Source organism: Mus pahari, chromosome 13, assembly GCF_900095145.1.
Source record: "Mus pahari chromosome 13, PAHARI_EIJ_v1.1, whole genome shotgun sequence".
Taxonomy (NCBI): Eukaryota; Metazoa; Chordata; class Mammalia; order Rodentia; family Muridae; genus Mus; species Mus pahari.
This window is the reverse complement of record NC_034602.1, coordinates 23,060,161-23,074,619: the sequence shown is the minus strand read 5'-3', so window position 1 is coordinate 23,074,619 and position 14,459 is coordinate 23,060,161. Positions and strand designations below refer to the sequence as shown.

General features: G+C 45.6%; 1 protein-coding gene across 8 annotated transcripts in view; it reads left to right on the top strand.

The window, feature by feature from the left end:
* Positions 1 to 9,889: 9,889 nt before the first annotated feature.
* Positions 9,890 to 14,459, top strand: part of Ogdh (oxoglutarate dehydrogenase) — a 66,467-nt gene continuing 61,897 nt past the window's right edge. Inside the window, exon 1 of one of the 8 annotated variants that reach the window (XM_021211147.2) lies at positions 9,890 to 9,979. The gene's annotated coding sequence lies outside the window, so the exon portion shown is untranslated. Of the gene's footprint in view, positions 10,056 to 10,343; positions 10,578 to 10,967; positions 11,061 to 11,166; positions 11,248 to 14,459 lie in introns of those variants that run through there. The other 7 variants (XM_029545333.1, XM_021211145.2, XM_029545329.1 and 4 more) reach the window with 7 other exon arrangements.

The window sequence follows — 14,459 nt, the reverse complement described above, 5'->3', positions numbered from 1 at the left end:
AACCATTATCTAGTGAGTACTGAGTCCAGACTTTATTGCAAAGAGATATTAATTTTGATGCCTTTAAAGCAGGCGTGAACTTTAAGGACTCAAGGTTTTCTCTGAGGACACGTGGTTGCCCATGCTCTGGAGGTTCCAGTTGTTCTTACTGGCATCCCAGAGAACAACTCAGAAACCAAAAAGGAAATCAGCCAGGCTAGAGTGCCCAAGTCGTCACGAGGACCTCTAGTGGCTACCTAGTAAGTTCCGGACTTACTGTGGGAAGTGCTCCACCCTGGCCAGGGATTTCAACCAACCTGTTGGGGGCCTGGCCCGCTGGGGGCCTGTACGGAAAGAGCAGCTTCCAAGAGCAAGATCATGGGCAGCGTCTCTGCTATGTTGGCTGGGTCTAGCCTCTTAGTCCTTGGGCAGAGCTGGCCAGGCTCTGTTCCATGAACTGGAGGCTACTCCCTGCCGACAGGCCCTGCCCATAGTGTGCCCGTGTCTGCATGAGAGTTTTTAGCAAACCTGTAAAATGGGAGTGTGGAAGCCCGGCCTATAAGGCACATGGGAATGGCACAGCTGACTTAGTTTAAAGTTTCTGTGCCCCGGGACAGTGGTGGGTCACATGGTGGAAATGGCACTCCTCCCCCCCTGGCCTTTGCGTGAGCCCCAGTCATTTCTCAGGCAACTCGAGAATGGGGACAAAGGCTTAATGGTGGTTGATCCCCTCTGATTGGGATTTAAAACCCCAGCAGGAGGTGGGGTCACCAAGAGTTCTGGCTCAGAGAGGGGAAAGGGGAGTTTCGAGTCGAGCCACTGTGCCAGAGAGAGCTTCAAGGCTGTGGGAATCTTACTGTGGATGTCATGTTCAGTACCCGCCACTGCATCCACTGAGTGCCCCTAGGGCACACCAGGCGCTGGTGTGGCTGCTGATTTTTTCCCTCTTAATCAATCATTCGTGGGTTTCAGCACCAATTTTATATTTTCAGCGGATAAACCAAGCAGCAGACCAGGCCAAGGTGTTCCACGAGGGAGAGGTTTATTATGCGGGAATAGGGGAGTGGTGAAGCGGGTAGAAGGGTAGAGAAGAGGGGAGAGAGGGAGAGAGGGAGAGGGAGAGAGAGGAGGGGGTGGCTTCCTATTTTATACAGAAAATGATGTCACACCAGTGAGGTCTGGGAACTGACCCAAGTAGATTGTGGGATTGAAGGTTGTTGTCCTGGCAACGCAGGTCAAGGGTCACATGGTTAGGCTGGGTTTGGAGTATCCTGGTGCTCACACTCTTCCCTGAGGATAACAGTTTCTCCATTGCCTGTAGCTTTTTGTACAGAGTTGAGGCCTCGAGGGCTTTTCTCCACCACTTTGGCGTGTCCATCCGTGGTGTCCGTGTTCAGTTCACATTTGGCCAGGCATGCTGGTGAGAGGCTTAATGACTATGTCCTTATTTATTTGCCTGCTTGTCCTTACACATACCATGGGAGTGAGGTGCATGTGGAGACCAGAAGATAGTGTGCAGTCTTCTGGAGATGGAGCTACAGGTGGTTTGTGAGGCTGTGGTGGCAGCCGTGGATGTGGGAATGGAACCTGGTTTCTCTACAAAAACTCTTGTGGTGGCAAATTAGTCCAACCACCACTTTGGCTCCTGGTGAGTCCCAAGCCCCAAGAGCTCTCTGGATTCAAGAATGAAAGACATGCCAGCTAACTTTGATATGCCTTGACTGGCTAAATAACGACATTTGTAAACTTCCCCTCAGCCTCCCTCCGGTATTCCTAGCTTAACACCTTCTAAATTTATATTTTATCTTTGCTGCTCAGTAGAGAGCCCTTGATGATGCTTCTAGGAATTTGGCAAGAATTTGACATTGGGCTAGGACAAAGAAGTAGGCTTAAGGTAAATAGAGCTGAGGAATGTGTGATATTCCTTTCACCTTGGTCATCATGGTAAGTCCCAAGGCACTGTGGGACTTTGCTTATTGCCTTCCTTGATGACTTTGTCTTTGATCGAAGAATTAACTCTAATCTTCGAATGTACCTAAAATGGTATAAAAGCAGTCTGGGAAAAAAATTAAGTTGCTTCAGGTTCAACACTGGCTGGAGTCACATTATAATGTTGTCTTTCTTTTTATTTATTTCTTTTTAATTATTTTATTAGATATTTTCTTCACTTACATTTCAAATGCTATCCCAAATGTCCCCTGTACCCTCCCCCCACCCTGCTCCCCTATCCACCCACTCCCACTTCTTGGCCCTGGCGTTCCCCTCTATGGGGCATATAAAGTTTGCAAGACCAAGGGGCCTCTCTTTAATGTTGTCTTTCTTTAATCCTCAAGCCCTCCCTCAAGACCCTGTTGACTGATGGAGCTGGCTTAGTCATTGCCATGTCATGTCACCTTCTGGGCAGCACCTCCCTCCCCCCAGGGCCTCATTCCCTTTCCACCTACATAGTTAGATGCTTTCTCTCCTGCAGCACTTGATGTGCAACAATTCTTTATTACCAGATGAAGCAAGCTGAGGGCAGGGACTCTGAGGTCTGCAAGAGTGGCTTTTGGGAGCCGAATTAAGACAAATTATTAGAGCCGGGTGTGGTGGCACATGCCTTTAATCCCAGTACTCAGGAGGCAGAGGCAGGGGGATTTCTGAGTTCGAGGCCAGCCTGGTCTACAGAGTGAGTTCCAGGACAGCCAGGGCTATACAGAGAAACACTGTCTCAAAAAACAAAACAAAACCAAAACAAAACAAAAAACAAAAAACAAAACAAAAGGCAAAGCATTAGAACCAATTCCCAACAAGCATCAGGTACTCCTAACTTCTGAACTTTCTCTCTAGCCCCTAGCCTGTTGTTTTTAACACTTATCTAAGATGTATGTATTTGGGGTAAGAGAAAGGCACATTTAATGTAGGCAATTTTGGTTTTTATCAGTTATATTGAAGTTTTTTTTTTTTTTGGTCAGAAGGAAACCTAAACTGAATTCCAGGTAAGGGGATTCCCCAGCTCCACGTTTCTTTAGTTTTTCCTATTTTGTTTTGTTTTCTTTAACTCCTGTTTCATGCCTGGCACCCAGAAGTTTTCTTAAAAGGCATTCATGAAGACCCCAGAGAAAGCAAACTCCAGCTGAGATAATGAAAGTCCTTCTCCTATAACTAGAAACAAGGCAAGCACCCCACTTCACTGCTGCTTGGTACTGTATGGGTGCTCTGGTCAGAACAATTAGGTAAGAGGCAAGAACAGAAGGCATCCAAACTGGAAAAGAAACTATTTCTATTCACAGATGGTATCATCCTATATATACTAAATTCAAGAATTAAAAAAACAAAAAACAAAAAACCGCCGGGCGTGGTGGCGCATGCCTTTAATCCCAGCACTTGGGAGGCAGAGGCAGGCGGATTTCTGAGTTCGAGGCCAACCTGGTCTACAAAGTGAGTTCCAGGACAGGCAGGGCTATACAGAGAAACCCTGTCTTGAAGGAAAAAAAACACCCCCCACCCCCACCCCCACCCCAAAAAAACCCAAAAACAAAACCTGTTAAAACTGTTAAGTTCAGTTTCAAGACACACATTTATACTCCAAAATCAATACACAAATAAAAATCAGCCCAAAAGGAGAACGAAGAGAGCTTCCATCTGTAAGTCTGCTGGAAACAGGAAAGCATCTTGGGGTAAAGGTTTTTACAAATCTGGGTCTGGTGATACAGGTGTTTGAGTCTAGCCCTTGGGAGGCAGAGTCAGCCAGAGGTAGGTGAATCTCTGAGTTCAAGACTGGGCCTGCTTTACACGGTGAGTTCCAGGTCCCCAGAGCTATGCAGCGAGACCCTGCTTCAAAAAAGTAGTCATCAGAGATTAAAAAAAAAAGATGTCAATACTACCCCAAGTCATCTATAGAGTCAACACAGTTCCTTCCTGTCAAGTTCTAAGAATCTTTTGAGAAGTGGGAATCCAATCCTCAAATTTGTCTGACCTGCAAGAAGCCTTGTGTAACATGAAGAGTGGCACGTCCACTCAGTGAGGGGAAGAATCATCTTAACAAACAGCACAGAGGTAGCTGGAGTTCCATATGCAAAAGAGTGAAGTTGGACCCTGTGCGGATCTTATGGAAACTTAACTCAAAATGGACATAAGCCTGTCGTCTCAGCTACTCAGAAGGCGGAGGAACTTGATGTCTCAAGTTTGGAGACAGCCTGGAAAAGACTGAAATGTTGTCTCAACAAACAAATAAAACAAGTGAACAGACAGACAAACAATCTAAATATGAGCTAAAAAATCACAAAGCTCTTAGAAAAAGACATAATAAAAGTCTCCATGACTTTAGATTTGTCAATGAATTCTTAGATGTTACATGAGCAACATTACAAAAAAGCTTTTTTCTGCTTCCCTACACCTCAGACTTTGTGTCAGCCTCAGCTGACGGACATGTGATACATGGCCTCTTGCCTGCTGGCTGCCCTTGGGGACAACTTCTCTTCCAAGACCAAAGATATCAGAGATGCTAGACAGCTGGGATCAAGGGAGATGATGAACAGCAATAAGCCATAGTGAACTGAATGGGAGAGCATTGAAGATGCCATCTTCCAGAGGGTTGCAGGCTTGCCAGCATGCCTGCTGCTGTGGCTGTTTCTGCTGTCTGGAGCTACATAGCTCCCGCAGCTGATTCTATCTATCTGTGCCTGTGTCCCTGTCCATGTGCCCATCCCCCTTCTCCCTCCTCTTCTTCTGCCTCTTGTAGCAGGAAAGAAAGACTGAAAGGAGGAGTCAGATGATCGCACAGGACTTGACTTTTTGGTTAAATTTGTGTTCCCCTACAAATAAAGCCTTTCTATGTATAAAATAAGTAAATAAATAAATAACATTTTTTTTTTGTGGGTAGCAACAAACATGGAAAGATGCCCTTCAAGGAGTTGAGAACTTTCCACACATTCCCAAATTTACATAGTTCTTTATTGAGAGTTTTTAGGCCTCTAGAACTTGGTATCTTGGTCAAGAATGGAGTCTTTGAGGAAAATTATATCCTTATGAGCAGGTGTTGAAGAATGCTCTTTGTAGGCATAGAACCTGGACAGGTGAGATGGCTGTACTGCCTCCTGAACCAGCACTGGCAACTTTGTCCCCACAGCTACTGCACAGTGAAAATTGCCAGGATAACCTGTTCACATTGTGAAGGCAGAGGAGACTTCCACTGGCTACTGTCAAATAGTTCCACTCTCTTTGTGGAGCTCCAACTGCCCAGTGAGTTTTTCAGTGTCAGGAGAGCTCTGCTTCCCCACCAAGAAGTCCAGAGACTTCTTCTAGGTGTGGGCTGTGTGAGTTATATTTTTGTCAACTTGATACAAGCTAGAACCATTCTAGAAGAGAGAATCTCAATTGAGAAATTGCCGCCATCAGATTGGCCTATGGGACATTTTCTTGAGTTATGATTGACGTGAGAGGGTTCCTGCCACTGTGGGTGGTGCCACTCCTGAGCAGGTGTTATGTAAGAAAGCAGTCTGAGCAAGCCATGGGGAACAAGACAATAAGGAGCATTTCTCTGGTCTCTGCGTCAGTTTCTGCCTTCACACATCTGCCTTGAGGTTCTATTCTGAATTCCCTTCAAAAGCTGTGAAATAAAATAAATTGTTTCTTTTTCTGTTTCTCTTTGGTTATGGTGTTTATTATAGCAATAGAAAGCAAATTAATCCAAGGCTCACCTCTCTCCCAGACTGACTAAGTCAAAGCTGTAAGAACAAACAGTTTGGGGCTGGAGAGATGGCTCAGTGGTTAAGAGCACTGACTGCTCTTCCAGAGGTCTTGAGTTCAATTCCTAGCAACCACACGGTGGCTCACAAGCATCTGTAACAGATTCTTGTGTATCCGAAGACACCTACAGTGTATTGTAAAATAAATAAAATCTTAAAAAAAGAAAAAGAACAAATGGTTTTAAAACTAAACAGGTGTGACAGCATATGCATGTAGTGCCAGCTATTTGGAAGACAGGAGGATGACTTATGTCAGGAGTTGAAGGACAGCTTAGGTTAAAAAGTAGGACCCATCTCAATGTAAAAAGTCAGAGGTCAGAAGGGTCTGGAGTTCAAGACCAGTCTAGGCCATCTTTATAGTTAAGCCCTGCTTTCAAAGAACAAATAAACAGGTAAAAAACACAAAAAAAACCTCCCCTAGTTTTGTTTTTAAAGAACATTATCAAGAAAATGAAGACAATGTACAAAATGGGGGTGGGAGTGAGAAATATTTGCAAATCACATATCTGGCAGGGTTTAAATATCCAAAGCATGTAAATAACTCCTACAAGTCAACAAAGCAAGGACAACTACTACAAACTTTGAATTCTGACAGGAGCCTGGAATAGAATATATACAAGTGGAAAAAAAAGTGGGGGGAGAGGCTGGGGGGGGAGGAGAAATACTTGAAAGGGTACTTGACAACAGTAGCCTTCAGGACAGTCTGTGTATCTGTGTCATATGTGTGTGCGTGCCTGTATGTTTGTATGACACTCTGGAAGCTAGAGACTGCTGTTGGCTGTCTTCCTCATTTACCCCCACCTTATCTTTTGAAATAGGATCTCTCACTGAAACCAGCACCCGCTGACTGGCTAAACTGGCTGACCAGGGAGCTCTCTGGATCCTCTGATTCGGCCTTTGTGATGTTAGTGCTGCAGACAGGAGGGAGCACAGCCACTTTTCTATGTGGATGCTAAGGATCTGAGCTCAGGTCCTCACATTCGTGCAGCAAGCGCTTTACCAACTCAGCCACCACCCCTAGCACTGCTTATCAGTACCAGCCACCTGAAACACTCCATGGTTACCCTGAGAAAACTAAACAATGATCCAAGCTGATTGTCCTGACCTGAGAAGGTTCGGAGGCAGGCAGGGCTGTTTGAAACAGTGGGTACCACATGCTTTGCAATCATAAACCTTACTGAACCCTAAATGACTGTACAACCACTTCCAAGTAGGTCAGATGGGGAGCACTTTCTCTGGTGGCCCAGTGGAAGGACTGCTTGCCGGTGCTAGGGAGGCAAAGCAATGAGTGGTTCAAAACACTAGTTCCGTGGTGCTAAGAAGCGTGGCTGGGATTGGACGAAACAGTCCCTTTATATGGCTTAAGCAGGATGCCCAAGTTCCCTTTCCAAGGTCACTGGGAGATGCTGCCCTGGTGTTGCAACAGCAGGCCCAGGTTTATTTTATGTATTTGTTTGTTGTTTTTTTTGTTTGTTTTTTTAAGACAGGGTGTGGTGGTTTGAATATGCTTGGCCCAGGGAGTGGCACTATTAGGAGGTATGGCCTTATTGGAGGAAGTGTGTCACTATAGGGGTGGATTTTGAGACCCTCCTCCTAGCTGCCTAGAAGACAATCTTCTCTTGGCTGCCTTTAGATCAAGATGTAGAACTTCAGGCTATTCTAGCCCCATGTCTGCTTGGATGCTGCCCTGCTTCCTGCCATGATGATAAACAGACTGAACCTCTAAACCTGTAACCCAGCCCCAACTAAATGTGTCCTTTATAAGAGTTGCCTTGGTCATGGTGTCTCTTCACAGCAACGGAAACCCTAAATAAGACCCAGGGTTTCTGTGTAGCTCTGGCTGTTCTGGAACTCAATCTACAGATCAGGCTGGCCTCCAACTCAGAGATCACCTGTCCCTGCCTCTTGAGTACTGAGATTAAAGGTATTGGAAACAATTGCTTGGTCAGGCCAGATTTTAAGAGGATTCTCTTGAGTGGTCCTTTTTTGACTATTTCTGGGCTGAGGCTATAACACAAAGAAAGCCTTTTGTGTAGGCATAGGAAAGCAGGATTCCTTAGCCCTCAGTAACAGCCAGTATTACAGTGTGGGCTATAAGACCCTCAGCCACAAAGACTTGACACGTCTCTGTAACTTTTTTTTAAAAAAGATTTATTTATTTATGTTTATGAGTAGTACACTGTCATTGTCTTTGTGCACACCAGAAGAGGACACGGATCCCATTACAGACGGTTGTGAGCCACCATGTGGTTGCTGGGAATTGAACTCAGGACCTCTGGAAGAGCAGTCAGTGCTCTTAACTGCTGAGTCATCTCTCTAGCCCCTAACTCTTTATGCAATCTGGATAGAGGAATTTGAGTACCTAGGCCACATTGAAGCTGCAATAGCAAGTTCTAACTAATGGCTGAGGAATCTTGGCTTCTTAGCCATTAGGCTTCTTAGGGCGAGGAAGTCCACGGGAGGACAACTCATGTGTACCATTTCTGGTGCTTCTGCCCTTGTACTGTGGCCTGTCACTGTTACCAAAGCTTGAAGAGCTTCTGGCATACTTGTGACTATTTGTGACTTCTATTTCAGTAGAGCACAAGGACTCCCCAGCCAGCTCACCCAGCACTGGTGCCATTTGCCATACATAGCAAGGATAAACTGACAGTCTGTATTACTGTCCATCAAAAACTGTACTCTGGGGCTGGTGAGATGGCTCAGTGGGTAAGAGCACCTGACTGCTCTTCTGAAGGTCTGGAGTTCAAATCCCAGCAACCACATGGTGGCTCATAACCATCCGTAACAAGATCTGACGCCCTCTTCTGGAGTGTCTGAAGACAGCTACAGTGTACTTACATATAGTAAATAAATAAATCTTAAAAAACAAAACAAAACTGTACTCTGCTAAAAAAAAAAAAAAGAGAAACAAGAGGAGAGTTAAAGCCCATGAGCATGAAGCTGGCATGGGGACTTATAGCTACAGTCCTAGCACCTGGTATATGGAGGTAAAAGAAACAGGAGAGCCAGGCCAGTCTACATTATGAATTTGAAGCCAGCCTCAGCTACAGGCCATTGTCTCAAACGACAACAAAAGACGTGAGTATGAAATGAACCACCCTCCTTTTTGAGACCTGACCCAACTATGTAACCCAGGCTGCCCACAAGAACTCTATGTAGTCTGTCTTGACCTCTCATTGGCCAGTTTTTCTCCGTTCTGAAATTGCAGGTGTGTACCGCAAAACCCGGCTGAATATTTTTGGTTTTTTATTTCGTTTGTTTCCCAAGACAGGGTTTCTCTGTGTGACCCTGAAACTCTCTCTGTAGACCAGGCTGGCCTCAAATTCAGAGATGAGCCTGCCTCTGCCTCCTGAGTGCTGGGATTTAAGGTGTGCACTCCCACAGCCAGGCTCTGGGGAACATTTCATATTAGTGAAGTGTAACAGGTTAACTAGAGGATTTTGTCTGTTTCGAGCAAGCCCTGGGGCCAGGATGATCCAGGGGGATCCCAGCACAGCTTCCTGTCAGAATACTAGTAGGAACACCCAAGTCACATGTTACTATACACTAGATCTCGCTAACTAATCTTCATAAAGACTGCTGCAAGGGCTGGCGAGATGGCTCAGTGGTTAAGAGCACCGACTACTCTTCCAAAGGTCCTGAGTTCAAGTTCCAGCAACCACATGGTGGCTCACAAATATCCATAATGAAATCTGATGCCCTCTTCTGGAGTGTCTGAAGACAGCTACAGTGTACTTACATACAACAAATAAATAAATCTTAAAAAAAAAAAAAAAGACTGGTGCAAAACAAGTGTTCAAAATAGCCATTCATGTTATTCAAATTGTTTTGTGCTGTGATACATTTTACCAACCCAACTATTATTTAGGGCAGCTTGTTTTGGATACAAAGTCCGTGGGCCTCAAAGTCACAACACTCCTGCTTCGGCCCGCCAAACACCGCAATTATCAGACCGCATCCCACGCCCTGAATGTATCAGGTTCTTAACAAGCTTCGGAAGCGTCTCCCGTGTAACTTCTAATGACAGCCGAAAGGCAGTGAGCAACAGGCTGGCTTTGGCCAGATGCAGAGTTCTGCATTGGCGCGAAGCCCGAGCGAGCGACTGAAACCCAATTCTATGACGTCACGCCACGCCCACAGCCTGTCGTGCAGGCCGCTCCTCTGGGGCCGGGCTACGCGTTGACGCCACACGCCGGGGCGGGGCTGAGAGTTTGGAGCCCGGAGTGGGGTGTCGGCGCCTCACTCGGGTGGAGCTGAACGGGAGACAGGTAACCGTGTGCCGCAGACGGGCTCCGTCCAGGGCTGGGAGGCTCGGCGCTTGACACCCGGAGCTCGCGGCCGAGGGTGAGGCCTATGCGTCCTTGCAGCCGGAGTGCCTGAGTGACGGGCGTGAAGCCGGACAGAGCCGGGCTGGCGGAGGGCGGCGATGGTGGGCGGGGGACGAGACCTGACGGACAGGCGTTCTAGCCAATGGCGTGGCAGGGTCGGACAGGCGGGCGGAGATTGGCGGACGCGGACGCGCGCCGGGGGTCGCGGGGCCGAGCGCTATTGGCTCCGGCGGCGGAGCCGCTAAGGCGGCGGGCTAGGGAGTAGGTGGCCCGGCGGCCCGGGAGAGCCCCAAGGTCGAGGCGTGTCACGTGGGCCGGTTGCTTGCTCCAGCCCGCGCGCGTTCTTTTGTCCTGCGTGCTCTGGCCCCAGCAGGCCGCCGTCCCCGTGTTCGCCGCGCCCGGTCACGGCGCTGACCTTGGTGCCTGCGGCAGCCCCACCTGCCGGGATGAGGTAAAGCAGGCTGTCGGCCAAGGTGACACTGGTTTCCCTAGAAACACCATCCACGGACCGCTTTCCTCGCGAGAGTGTGTGACAGATGTGAGTTATCCGCAGAGTGACTGGGAAGCCTGCCGCTGTGCCCTCGCATGAGTTACCAGATCATGTTTCTTTTGCCCACCGAGCAGTGTGCCAGTCTCTGAAATGACAAGTTGAGCAAGAATCCTCACGTGGATACCAGTGTTAAGACAGGAGAGCCGAGGGTAGGGCATAGGAGTATCTCCACGGTGAAGGAGCAGGGTGAGGTGTGGAAAAGGGGATTAAAGGTAATGAGAAGTGACGGGCTAGGTGTTGTGCGCATGCGTAACCCAACTTCCTGACTGTAAGATCAGAAAATGGCGGCGTTAAGCATCATTGGAGGGTGGAGTTTTAGACCCTTGACGTCAAAAGGTCACTCAAGGAACACCTCTACAGGCCCAAGTGGGGTCAGTGGGGTCAACCAGTCTTCGATTGAGGTCTCTACGTATGTAAGTGTTATCTGTATATAGTGAAGCTATTGCGAATGTGCAACTGGGCTTCGTGACCGTAAGTAGAAGCGCATAACTAAAAACAGAAGGACATTTTCCCCCCCAGCTTTTCTGTGGATTTCATTTGCCCTTACACTTGCCCTACTTGTGTCTGTGTATCCTGTGCTCTGACATTGAGCAGAGAACACCGTTGGAGTTTCCCTGTTTGTCTGATCCTCTAGCCTTGCCCTTGAAGGTGGAACCAGGTAGATTAGTAGGTGGCATTACGACTTATTATCTTTTTCTGTCCTTGTCACTTTGTATCACATATTATGCAGCTTTCTGTCTTTTTTTTCCTTTACTTTAAAAGGTTATGTTTATTTTTAGGTAGGGAGATGTGCACGTGTGACAGTGCTTGTGTAGATATCACAGGGCAACTTTGGGAGCTCTGGTTCTCATCTTTCACCCTGTGGGTTCTGGGGATTGATCGCAGGTGATCAGGTTTGGTGACACTGGTCCATCTTTCAGGCCCCTATTTTCTTTCTCAGTATCTACACATTTAGTCTTGCTTATCTCTTTGGTAGATTGATCTTCTCATTATTTATGTGCCTTTCAGTTGCTGGTAATTGCCTTTTCTAGTCCGTTTATTTTATCAAATAATAATGGGGCTATTCTTGGAAATATGGTTAATATTTCCATGAAATGTGTGTTTTCAACCTGACTTTCAGTGTTGCTGTCTTGGAAATGATACTCTCGTAGACCAACAAATACTTTATTCTGTTTTATCTACCTGCCTATTGGGCTTCTGACGATGTGTTAGGATTTATAGTGATGTGTTAAAATTTTAATCTTCCATGTTGCTAATTTTTTCCTAATGTCATTTCTCTTTTCTTTCTGCTGACTTCCTTTGGATTACGTTAGCATACACACGTACAGCCCAGGCTGGCCTTGAATCCATGGCTATCCTCCTGCTCAGCTTACTAAATACTGGGATTTGCAGGCATGCCTCACCATACCTGGCACTGTGTGTGTGTGTGTGTGTGTGTGTGTGTGTGTGTATAGTCAGAGGACAACTTTAGAAAGTCACTGCATTTCTAAAGAGATCCAACACAGATCTTCAGGATCCAGTCTGGGTTGTCAGACTTGGGAGCAAGCACCTTTATCAAAGGGCTAAGCTTTCTTGGCAGCTTTTGTTTGGTGATTTCAGATTGACAGTTCTATTCCTTTAGTATTTGAAATTGTGTCAGTTGTTTTTGTTTTTTTTTTTAAATTTTTTTAATTAAAAAATTAAAAAAAAATTTTATTAGGGATTTTCTTTATTTACATTTCAAATGCTATCCTGAAAGTTCTCTCCCCCCACCCTGCTCCCCTACCCACCCACTCCCCCTTCTTGGCCCTGGCATTCCCTTGTGCTGGGTCATATAAAGTTTGCAAGACCAAGGAGCCTCTCTTCCCAGTGATGGCCGACTAGGCCATCTTCTGCTACATATGCAGCTAGAGACACGAGCTCAGGGGGTACTGGTTAGTTCATATTGTTCCACCTACAGGGTTGCAGACCCCTTAACTGTGTCAGTTTTTCTTGTTCTTCCAGCTTCTGATGAGAATTTTATTGTTTTCCTATTCCCTTGAGACAAGCTCTCTCACACTGGACCAGGAGCTAGACTGACAGCAAACCCCAGTGGTCATCTGCTCTCTGCCTCCCATAGCGCAGGTTCTAGGGATTTGAACTCAAATCCTCATGCTTGCATGAGCAAGCACACTCACCCACTTAAGCAATCTCCTTAGGCCTTCTCTTCCTTTTAATTGTATTTTTGTGGGCATAAAGCATTGTAGTAATTCACAAGGTTTTCATAAGCTGATATCTCTATAGTGCTTAGCTTTAGGGTCTGCTTGTCATCTTGAATCTGTATGCTTAAGCCTTTTACCAAATTAGGGAATTTTGTTGTTGTTGTTTTGTGTTTTTTTGAGACAGGGTTTCTCTGTTTAACCCTGACTGTCCGGAACTTGCTTTCTAGACCAGGCTGGCCTGGAACTCAAATATCTATCTGCTTCTTTTACCAAACTGCTGGGATTAAAGGCATTCATGCCCCAACCTAGCCCTATCTGGTAGTCCTAACAGCTATAATATATTGGTGCTAGTATAAGTCAAGAAGTTATGAGAATTTATCTTATTTTATCTATCTATCTATCTATCTATCTATCTATCTATTTATTTATATATTTATTTGAGGTAGGGTCTCACTGTGTATCTCTGACTGGCCTGGAACTCAGTGATCCTCTTGCTTCTGCCTCCCAGTGCTAGGAAGAAAGCATACACCACCTCTCCTGGCCCCTTAAGTTTCTAAGCAAAGTAGATCAGGGTCTTTCTGACTGCTAAATGACAGGAAATGTCGATGTCTCACGTCTAAGAACTTGTTACTGCTGTAGTTATGAGTTCCCCACCCAGTAATTGCCGGAATGAGGCTCCCAGCTGATTGTTGTTGGAGTAGAGGTAGAAATGAAGTTCCTGATTTGTATTTTGACATCACTGAGAAAGGGACTGTGGTGTTAGGACAATTGTTTAAGTTTTCCATCTTCCTTTACCTGAGACTATCCTTTGGCTTAAGAGCATAGGCTTTGTGGCTCCTTTGTCTACTCCTGTTGGCATGTCTTAGAGCTTCTCTACTAATTAATCTGAGACATGTGATACAAGGAGGGTGCTCTGTCTGTGTCTCCAGGTTCCAAGAGTCAAGGTTTAAGTCAGTTTACTTCCTTAGTCGAACCTTTCTTTCTTTCTTTCTTTTTTTTTTTTTTTACTAGATATTTTCTTTATTTACTTTTCAAATGCTATTCCCTAAAGTTTCCTATACCCTCCCCCAGTCGAACCTTTCAGAGACATTTATTTTAAATTTAACATTTATATTTGGGACTGAATTTAACAAGAAACAGAAATTCTGTATGTCAACATTTAATAAAATATTGACAGATTCTCATGCTATCTATAAAGACTTCATAGTTTTCACTCTTTAAGAACATATGTTGTGGGTCTCGTTGAGATAAGTAAGTAACTCAGACTGGTCTGGAGATCTAAATGTTCCATTCTGCTAGGGTTACAGGTATGTGCCATTATGCAACACCTCTTCATAGTTCCTCTCCACTTCTGCCCTTACCAGTGCACTGTTTAGACCTCTGCAGTCTTGGGCACCTCTTATGCTCTAGAGCCATAGCTAGAGAGACACCACAGCAGTCTTCAGACTTAGCTAAGGAAGCTTGCTCAGTGGTCTGACTTTGGAAATGCTCCTGGTTGAAAGCCTGTACTTAGTTGGGCTAAGTAGGCTGGTCTGCTAAATAATGGAGACACTCTAGTAATGTTTTAGATGTTAAGAGGAATTATCAGACCAAGATAGTTGATGTTTACTTATCTTGGGCCCTGAAATTTCTCAGACATCTCTGTTGGCTTCTTATAATTCTTTTTTTTTTTTTTTTTTTTTTTTTTTTT